The sequence below is a fragment of the Nothobranchius furzeri genome, chromosome 2 (assembly GCF_043380555.1).
Source record: "Nothobranchius furzeri strain GRZ-AD chromosome 2, NfurGRZ-RIMD1, whole genome shotgun sequence".
Lineage (NCBI taxonomy): Eukaryota > Metazoa > Chordata > Actinopteri > Cyprinodontiformes > Nothobranchiidae > Nothobranchius > Nothobranchius furzeri.
Window position 1 is genome coordinate 91,697,276 of NC_091742.1, and position 10,815 is coordinate 91,708,090.

Consider the following 10,815-nt stretch of genomic DNA (forward strand, 5'->3'; position numbering starts at 1 on the left):
ACCAAACTCACGCTCCTCTGGTAAAGGGACTGAATGGCCCTTAACAGAAAGCCACCCACCCCATACTCCTGGAGCGTCCCCCACAGGGTGCCCCTGGGGACACGGTCATAAGCCTTCTCCAAATCCACAAAGCACATGTGGATTGGTTGGGCAAACTCCCATGCCCCCTCCATCACCCTTGCAAGGGTATAGAGCTGGTCCACAGTTCCACGGCCAGGACGAAAACCACATTGCTCCTCCTCTATCTGAGATTCAACTATCGATCGGACCCTCTTCTCCAGTACCTTGGAGTAGACCTTTCCAGGGAGGCTGAGGAGTGTGATCCCCCTATAGTTGGAACACACCCTCAGGTCACCCTTCTTAAAGATGGGGACCACCACCCCGGTCTGCCACTCCCTAGGAACTGCCCCCGATGACCACGCAATGTTGTAGAGACGTGTCAACCATGACAGTCCTACAACATCCATAGCCTTGAGATACCCAGGACGAACCTCATCCGCCCCCGGGGCTCCGCCGCTGTGTAGTTGTTTGACTACCTCAGCAACTTCTGCCCCCGAGATCGGACAGTCCATCCCCAGGCCTCCCAGCTCTGGTTCCTCCTCGGAATGCGCATTGGTGGGATTGAGGAGCTCCTCAAAGTATTCCTTCCACCGTCCGACTATAGCCTCAGTTGACGCCAGCAGCTCCCCATCCCCACTGTAAACAGTGTGAGCGAGTTGCTGCCTTCCTCTCCTGAGGCGCCGGACAGTTTGCCAGAACCTCTTTGGAGCCGATCGATAGTCTTTCTCCATGGCCTCACCAAACTCCTCCCACGCCCGAGATTTTGCCTCGGCAACTGCCACTGCTGCACCCCCGCTTGGCTATCCGGTACCTGTCTGCTGCCTCCACTAACGTTTGTGCTGAATGAAACTTTACATTAAACCATGTTGAAAAGAAAAGGATCTGATTAAATCGTTTCCCCTCATTTACAGTCACGACGTACAGCGCAGTGCGCATGGCTCTGGGGTTAATCAAGTTTAATTGTTTCTGTTTGCAACAATCTTCACAGGAGGGCAAAACAGTTAAATGACAGGTTACAGATATTTCCATTTGACTGTTTATTTTGACGGATAAACTCAAGGATGTTCGTTGATTTCCTCCCACTGAAGCGGTCTGGAAACCCGGTCTCTCTGAGGGATGTGAAACTTGGAAAAATGTTATTTTTATGAAATTATGAAAGTTTGGCTGAACAGCGCTTGTTCCCGTCTCCAATATGGAGACGCATGACGCATCCAGTCTGAGGCAGAATAGCCTCTTCAGCTCAGAAAGCACCTGTAGAGACATTTGATCACACACAAAGTTTATGTGGAGCAGAAGCGGTCGGGCCACGGCAGGTGAAACGTTCCTAGCCTACATGAAGTGAAACTGTTTAATTGTAACATTAATGTGTTACTGGACACGCTGGTCTGGTTGGTTAGACCAGTGTTTGAAGTGGAACACACACACACACACACACACACACACACCAATTAAAATAATGCTGATAGCGTGGACTAGAAGACAGGTGATGGTTTACATATTTAAATGATGATCAGGGTGCTGTAAAATGTAATCTCCATCCACATCCAGACACAATTATCCTCTATTCTTTCTCTAGTTGCTCTGCTCTTGTCTGGGCTGACGTAGCTGACGGTGCGCGCGGCACGCCTAACTAGCGGCTGATGCACATTTTACGCATTTGGAGAGGTGGGCAGGATGCTTTGCTTTTACTGGAAGATGGTCCACTTAACGCACGGGTGTAGACTACATATTAATGACAAATGAATGAAAATTAAACTGGGAGTTTTACTTCATATTTTAGAAATAAAAATGACGGGGGAACACATTTATGACGTCTTTTTAAACTAAATTTTCTAGCGCGACCTGCCTGCGTCACTAAGTCACTGCTTATTAAGGTCCGTCCAGAATTACCGTGGCCCACCCAAAAATGAAAACCTGGCGCCGCGCCTGTTATAAACCTCTGCAAATGGTTGTTCTTCACTTTATCAAACTCAGACTTTGTACAGCTAATGTCAAGATGTAAAATTATGAATTCAGTCCAGCTCTTCCGTCCCTCCCTCTTCTGCTCTCCTGGAAACCCGACATCGGTTGTCAGAAGTGGGAGGTGAAGAAGGAGATGAGGCAAACAGAGTGAGTGTGACGTAAAGAAACCAGACTGGTGTGGAGGTGAGCAAAACAGCTGGAAAAGTGTGGGTGTTGAATCCCCCACGGGTGCGACGCCCATGGTACCGGCTGCTGTCACCTGTTGTGAGCAGCGCTCTGCTGTCTGAGGGTAGGCCCCGCCCACAACGATGCGACTGCTGCGGTGTTTTCTTTACTGTGGGAAACGGGTAATAATGGCTCTTTGATGGCAACAGGTTGCCGACCCCTGGTAAAAGATCTGAGCTGGTAAAACAAAAATCCTCATCAGCAGGCTTTTTTGAAAGTGGGGGGGACACAGCTGCCAATCACGAATTTTGCCGGGGACATGTCCCCAGTGTCCCCGGTTAAAATGACACCTATGTTCTTTACAGATTAGTGTATGGTCAATATCAGTTTACCAGTCTTGTGAATTGTATACTTAATGCAAAATATTTTAGTAATTTCTAAATCAATACATTTTGTGTCAAAGGGCCAGCAATTATTCCTGTTGGGTATTTTTATTTATTTAATCCAGGCGCACCTCAAAGAAAGTCCAAAACACACAAGGGGGGTTAGAGATAATATGGTTATTAATACCATTTACCAATAAACACAAATAATCAATAATCAGATTTTGCAAAACCGGAGAGACCAAAGAAAACACAACAGGGAGGTTAGTTTAGTCTCTCGACAACACGGAGCGTGTCAAAAGGTTTTATTCATCAGATGACATGAAACGTACACATTAAAGATGACCACACCCATCCCTTCACAGACAGCAAACTTTCCCAGGTTCAGAGAAACACTCCGTCTGGACTTCACTGGGGAGCTTTTTGTGATAACAGAATAAGCAGACTTACAAGGTCGATTTTTCCCTCCAGCAGGAGCAAAACAACACCAGATGTTATGCATCCAATTATTTACTATTATAAATGTGGATAAGGTTAATGAACTCTGTTTGACAGAATAACACTATTTTTATCCAACAATTCCTGTTAACAGAATATGAAATGCATATATACACATGTAAATATGCCTAAAAATTACACATCAGCAGCTTTTCACTGTAAAGAAGCAATAAAAAATCATAAATAGTAACATAAATATTAACTACTCACTCGTATGAACTTAGACCTACTGTTAGTGCCTGTAATAAATGGTTGAAAGTTAAATGTTGCTGTAGGAGGCGTGCTCCCAAAAATGGAGGCTAGTGGGATTAAGGGGTTAATTAAAACGATTACCACTAATTACTTTTTCTGATATTTAATTTTATTGCATTTAAAGTAAACACTTGCACATACATTACTCACCTGCTAGCATAGGTATGTTGTGCCTATTGTCCGGCAACTGATTATTTGTTGGTGGTATCTGTGTTTTATAATCTCACTGGGGATGGCCATAAAGTGTGTATGCAAGAAAAAAAAATCCATACATTCATATTTGAACCTGGAGTCCTGTCTGGTTAATTACATTATTACTATTTCTGTATAAACGTATTCTTTCAATTGTGTTGTTCGCTGGGAGGGCCGCCGGTATTGAGCTCGGGGGTAGCTCAACAGGGGGCGTGTTTGGCCGGGGGCGTGTTTGGAGAGGGTCTGCAGCTAGGTATTATTGACAATGCGGCTCTAAAATTGAGTCAAACCCGGAATTACCAAAAATTGCAGTTCCACTCTCATCCGCTGGGGGCGGGTGTCAGAAGCGAGCAAATCCTCATTGACTCCCATGTTAAAAATGCCGATTTCACAGCAGAAATAATCATGTTTACAGCCTGGTACCAGAAGATGTTTTTTGTTTAAATTATCTAGTTTACACTCATGACAACTCTCAGGGGGGTGAATTTTTTTCTCACTCTTCTGTTTAAGTGTATTAAAAGCCTAAAATTCTGTATAATTAATGAGCATCAGACCCACGTGACCGCCGCCTCAGACCCACGTGACAACAGAGCTAGCTCCGTGGAAAGGCCTCAGTCTGAGCCTCGGTCTGGCCTGGAAACTGCTCTGGGATTTTGAGTCTCTGTGTTTGTGTTTTCTTTTTTGGATATTATTTGTGCAATTGTTGGACAAAATGACTTGCTGTGGTATTGATTGCACTAATAGAGCATCCAAGGAGTCTCCACTTCATTTTTTTTGGTAAGTAAAATTATATTTATGTATTTTAGATAAAATCTAAGCTCAGCTCGGCAGTTAACGTGTACTGTTTAACCATGAAATTTAAATGTAATAGGGTAAAACCCAGTACATTTAACATAATGCTGTACTTTAGAAAATGGGTTGAAATTTAACATGTTGGTGGAGCTGGGTTCCGACTATCGGCTTGTGGAGCTCTCAGGAGACCGATGTTTTCCACCCGGAATGCCGGCTGTTTCTCCCCGCAGCCCGGTACATCTTTGTCTGATCGCGGCTCCTGATAGCTGTGCGGGCTGATGGCTGATTCTCCCAGCAGCTCGGCGCATCGCTGTCTGATCGCGGCTTCTGTGTGCTGCGGCGGGCTGACGGCTGGTTCTCCCAGCAGCTCAGCACATCTGTCTGATTGCGGCTTCTGTGTGCTTCGCGGGCTTACGGCTGGTTCTCCCAGCAGCTCGGTGCATCGCTGTCTGATCGCGGCTTCTGTGTGCTGCGGCGGGCTGACGGCTGGTTCTCTCAGCAGCTTGGCGTATCTGTCTGATCGCGGCTTCTGTGTGCTGTGCGGCTGCCGGCTTGTGGAGGTCTCCGAGACCTGGTCTCGGAGACCTCTGTGTTCCACCCGGTTTTACCCAGCGATCAGCCCAGCGTATCTCTGACTCAGAAGCTCTGGTGTTGTGCACAGTTAACTCCGGTTGTAGCTAGGTTGCTACCTCCATTAGCTTAGCTCCCACCTCCGCATTAGCTTTGGGTTAGCTTCAGGTTAGCTTGTAGCTAGTTCGACCGGGTGTCGTCAGTCGATCCCAGCCTTACAGCCCCACCCTCAGTTCCTCCTCTCTTCCCTTTTTTGGAATTGTCTGGGCTTGACGGAACCTGTGACACGGTCAAAATGGCGGTGGTGACCACCTCCCATTTGGCCTCAAAAAAGTGATATTGGAGCCTATGGAAATTAATTGTCCAGTATATATGTCGATGCAAACAACAAGCTAACGTTGCTAACGGGCAACAAGCTAATGCTGCTAGCAACTTCCAGGTAATGTGTCAGCTGGTGACCAGCGTAAAAGTACACCACCGCCACCTGCTGGACTGGAGTCGGAACAGCACGAACAGCAACAATAAGAGATGAAGGTGTGGACCACAGCTTCAGTTCCAAAGGTGACAGAATGAAACTAAAACAGTGGAGAAAAAAACTGTTGAAGATCTGAGAGAAATGATCAACAGGGAAGATTTAACTGGAATCACAGTTGCAGTTTGTTTTAGGAACATAGAGGAAACTGATCCATCTGTGTTTCTGGAAATTGTAGCATTCAGTCAATATTGAGAAGGCCGGAACTGATGGTGAATGATGATTTATTGAGCCGTCCGTATCATCAACCAACCAACGTAAGAGCTAGGCATAAACAAAAAATAAATAAATCATAAAATGAACCATAATGCATAACTGATTACATTGGAAGCCTTTTTCACAACTAATACAATCATATAGGTACCCATACACGTTCCGTTTTCATAACAATATTCTGAATTATAGTTACAAACCTTGTTCCCCTTATCAACTGAAGCTAGACAGAAGTATTCTTCAAACTTTCTTTGTCTTCTTGTCCATGAACCGTTAATAGCCTATCCTTTGCTCCGTCTTTACTTCTAATAGATTTACGTTTGCTTCTTCTGTGTTGCGCCTCCCTACTTGGCCACAGTTGCTATGACGCTGTCAAAATAAAAGCCCGTATACCTTTGCCATTGTTAAACAGTGGCGGCTGGTGAAAAATATTTTTGGTGGGGCTGTGCTATTTTTTATTTTTAAACAAACTTGTGCTTTCTGAGCTTTGTGCACAACTTCACTATTTCCTGAATTAAGCACAGCTCTTTTATTTCCTGTCTTACATCATTGGACAAACTGATTAATCCAGGTGTGTGTGACTATTGGCACGCTGCCTTGCGGACCAAGGTTGAAAAATACTGCATTAAATTGCACATAAAATAACATGACCATAAATGGTAAATAGGCAATGCAAGAGGCAAGTAACAAAAACATTTTGTTTAATTTCAACATTTGAGTGAACACCAAAAATTATGAGCAGGTCACTGTTACAGTAATGGTAGTAAACACTACTTAGACAAAATGCCAGAAATTTACACTGTTTAATATTTCTGGAGTGTTGTGCTACGGTCAACTTTATACAAAGATCAAGTGGATGCATTTGTGTGTGTGTGATACCTCATTTGTACAGAACTTTTGCCCTTCTGTCCTTCTTAGTGGCAAAGCTCTCGATTAGCTTTTTATTGAAGTCAGGAATGTTTGTGACAAGCTTTTTTTCCATGGAGAGCATGGCAAGAGCATTCATCCCATCCTGTGTCATGGTGTTCCTCAGGAAAGTCTTAATCCTCTTTAAAGTAGATAAATAAAAAAACAACAGATAAGTACATAGGAAACACTTTCATAGGAAATAATGTCATCAGTATCCTCTTACAAATGTCATATTTCCCAGTTTTTGGGACAATAAAACATTTCTGACTCTCAATCAGATGTTTTTACATTTGAGGTAAAAACATCTAATTGAGAATCAGAAATGTTTTATTGTCCCAAAAGCTGGGAAATTTGTTTGCTGCAGCAGAAGTGTAACAAGTAAAATGGAATCAGATTGATGTATGTACAAATTTACATGAAATACACATTTACGTGATTAAATATGTATAATAAGTATATGTGTTGAAATTTGTTTTTACAGTTATTGCACATTAAACATGTTATTAAACAAATGTCCTGGTTTGTGGGACAACCAAGGATTTCTGATTCTGATTGTCTGGTTCACAGAAATGTAATGTACAGCTTACCTCTGCACCCAGCTGCTGTTGTTCTCCCTGGCCAAACGTCCTCCGTTTCTTCCGTTTCCCTCGTCGAGCTGCATGGCAGTGTTAGCTCTGCCTAGCATGGCTAGCTTCACCGTGTTGTGCATGTGTGCCCGGGATGACTCGTGTTTCTTTACCTTCTCAGAAAAATGTTTCATGTCTGTAACTCCTGACTCAATCCATGCCTTATATGTCCCAGCCGTTTAGAATAACAAACACGGAAAGCAAAATAACGCATTAGCGTGATTGCATCCAGCTAGCCAAGCCTTCCTGGTGTACCAATTTCGGGAGAAGCCTCGTGTCTACAGTTTACCTCTCTCCTTGTCCTGCTGGCTTATCTTTACGTCGGGCTGATCTGGTCCAAGCTCTTTGACATTAAGTTTTTCCACCATAGTTCTCCTCTCGAACGGATACTGGAGAAGACACCGAACTGAATTCAGTGGCTGCTGAGATCCGGTATCCATGCTGGTTGTAGTCACTGGCGGCGTCCATGTTACATCTGCGTCACGACCAAAAACTACTCTGCCGAGTTCTACCGAACACCAACAAAAGCTTTTGGCGGTAGCTCTATCGCCCATCATGCTTCTGAAACAACGTCAACGCTGATTGGATACATTCCCATTCCTACCCTTTGATTTTCTTGTCAGCAATTGAACGGCTGGTCCCGTCCTGTTTGGGCGATTGAAACACAGCCCACAGCCTTTCTGTCGCCTCCACAGCTCGGCAGAGAGCTTCTGACCAATATATACATATATATATGTGATTTATTTTTGTTACATAACACACAATTAACTTAGAATATGTGATTATTGTTAATTTAATTTAATTTTTTTTAAATAAAAATTAAAAACACTGGGGAAAACTGGGAGGGCGGCGCTCTATCGCCCTCTACTGGCCAGCCGCCACTGTTGTTAAACATAAAGAAATAGTTTACATTCACCTTTACACTCCCACCAAATTATTTGCTATTGAACATATAAACACAAATAATTTTTCCATAACAATAACAGTAGCTTAACAGACACTTTGCATCATTTTCAAAACAAAAAAATAAATAAATAAAACATTTTCCAACACTTTAAAGCATTGTAGATTCAAATATTACAGTCTTCTATCAACAAGACCAACTTATGAACAGGGCGTTCTACCACAGACATTTTGCTGACACGTTGGCCCTTTTTGTTTAGATTTTTGTCTGCAGAGGCTATTTTGACCTTTCTGACAAGTCCATCAGTGTCCTGCACAGTGTCCAAGATTCGACCAAGTTTCCATTGAGAGTGTGGTAGCATGTCATCTTTCTCCATCACTATGTCTCCAATTTGCATGTTTCTTTTAGGTGTGTGCCATTTTTGTCTCACTATAAGGTTCTGAAGGTACTCTTTTTCTCAATCTGCTCCAGAACTGCTCAAGAAGGTACTGAACTTGGCGCCATCGCTTTCGTGCATACAAGTCCTCTTTTATGAATGTTCCGGGTGAAGGCAGATAACTTGAAGTTTTCATTGTGATGAGAAGGTTTGGAGTTAGTGGCTCCAGACTGTTTGGATCGTTAAGATTGTCCGTAGTTAAAGGGCGGCTGTTTACTATTGCAGCTGCTTCATAGAGAAAAGTCCTGAGTAAAGAGTCAGTAAGCCGACCTGGAGTGAGAGCCAATGTTGCGTTGAGAACACTTCTCACAGTCCGTATTTGTCGTTCCCATACGCCACCTGCGTGACTTGCGTGAGGTGTGTTTAGAACAAAATCACATTGTTTTTCTGCATTGCCCCCCCCCCCCCGTTTCCGCTTCAGGTCTATGACGTCATCAACGACTAGTCGAAGTCGACTCGATTTTCATTACTTGACTGTCGACTTTAAAAAAAATTAAGTCATGCAACCCCTACTGTTAACCACTGCCTTTGGCATATTTTATCAGATGGAAACCTGTAAAATGTAATGTTTCCTGTCTTTTGTTTGTTTACTTGAGCAGCCTACAGCTCTACGTAAGTAAATTTTATTTATATAGCACTTATCACAGACATAGAATCACAAAGTGCTTCACATAAATCAAAACAAAATAAAACAAAGTCATAAAATCATAATGATCTCAAAACAGAATCAATCAAATCAAAGATACTTTATTAATCCCAGAGGGAAATTAGATCAGATTAACATCAGAAAAAGTAAAGTCATAAAATTATAAAATTTCATAAACATATGAAAGAGTAAAAATTTGAGTTAAAAATAAGAAGATAAAAGGTTTAGGTAAAAGCAGCTTTTAACTTGTGAACTTTTACTTTTTATATCTGGTCTTTGGAACTTCTAGAAGGTTCTGGTGGGTGGACCTGAGGGCTCGGGTTGGAGCATAAGGCTTTAACAGTTCAGTAATATAGGGAGGAACTTGACCATGTAGAGCATTGAAAGTTATAGTCAGGATTCGAAAATGAACTCTAAAGCTAACGGGTAACCAGTGCAGAGACATTAGCATAGGAGTGATGTGTGCTGTTCTGTTTGCTCCAGTTAGGAGCCTCGCTGCAGAGTTCTGGACCAACTGAAGGCGGTGAAGGGATTTTTTGTTAAAACATGTGGAAAGTGTGTTACAGTAATCTAGACGGGAGGAGATAAAGGCATGGAGAACCATTTCAAGTTCATGTTTTGATACCAACCTTCGCAGTTTGGAAATATTTTTTAAATGATAAAAACAGTTTCGGACCAACGTTTTTGAGTGACCTTCAAGAGCCATTGATTGGTCAAAAATAACACCCAAATTCTTTAAGTTTGTCTTGACGGTAGAGGATAAATGACCAAGTTTTAGACTAATCAGGGGAACCATGCTCTCAGGGGCAATGATCAGTCTTTTCAGAGTTTAACTGAAGGAAGTTATCTTCTAGCCAGCGGGTGATAGCTGACAGACACTCTAGTAATTCAGACAGTTTGTAGTACTCAGAATCCTTAAAGGAGTGTGTGTTAACCATGTTGATGGATTTTATTTAATCACTATTTAGCTCTGTTTATTGTCAACTAACAGATAAACACAACAGTGGTCAATGGAGAGGTGTCGGATTCTGGGGCTGGGGGTGGGGGAGTGGGCCCGCAACGTTATTTTTCAAGGGGTCTATAAGTTACAAACCAATATTTTTCAACAACTGGGCATCATTTCATTATTTTTTAACTACATTATTTTTCCAGAGAACAATGGTAAAAACTACACAGTCACTTTAAAGAAAATATTTGTCTGAATCTCGCTCTACAGATCAAACATGGAAAAGACTTCTCACCTGTGGTGAGCTTTCATGTGTTTAGTCAAGCTACCACTTTGGGAGAAACCTTTACCACGAATTTCACATGGATATGGTTTCTCACCTGTGTGAGTTCTCATGTGGCTAGTCAAGGAACCACTGTCAGAAAATGTTTTACCACAGGCTTCATAAGTAAATGACTTTTAACCTGTGTGCTTTCTCGTGTGTGTAATCAAGTAACTTCTCTGAGTGAAACGTTTCCCACAAATTTCACATGGATGTGGTTTCTCACCTGTGTGCGTTCTCATGTGTTTTGTCAAGTTACTACTGTAAGAAAAACATTTACCACAAGCTTCACATGTACATGGTTTCTCACCTGTGTGAGTTCTCATGTGTGTGATCAAGTTAATACTTTTAGAAAAACATTTACCACAAGTTTCACATGGATATGGTTTCTCACCTGTGTGAGTTCT

The 10,815-nt window shown here is 42.6% G+C and overlaps 1 non-coding gene across 1 annotated transcript in view; it reads right to left on the reverse strand.

Annotated features, from left to right (window-relative positions):
* Positions 1–7,921: 7,921 nt before the first annotated feature.
* The window catches only part of LOC107373436 (zinc finger protein 585A), a 17,520-nt gene continuing 14,626 nt past the window's right edge, over positions 7,922–10,815 (reverse strand). Inside the window, exon 9 of the transcript XR_011515675.1 lies at positions 7,922–10,815. This exon is cut by the window's right edge and continues 836 nt beyond it. This is a non-coding gene — a transcript (zinc finger protein 585A).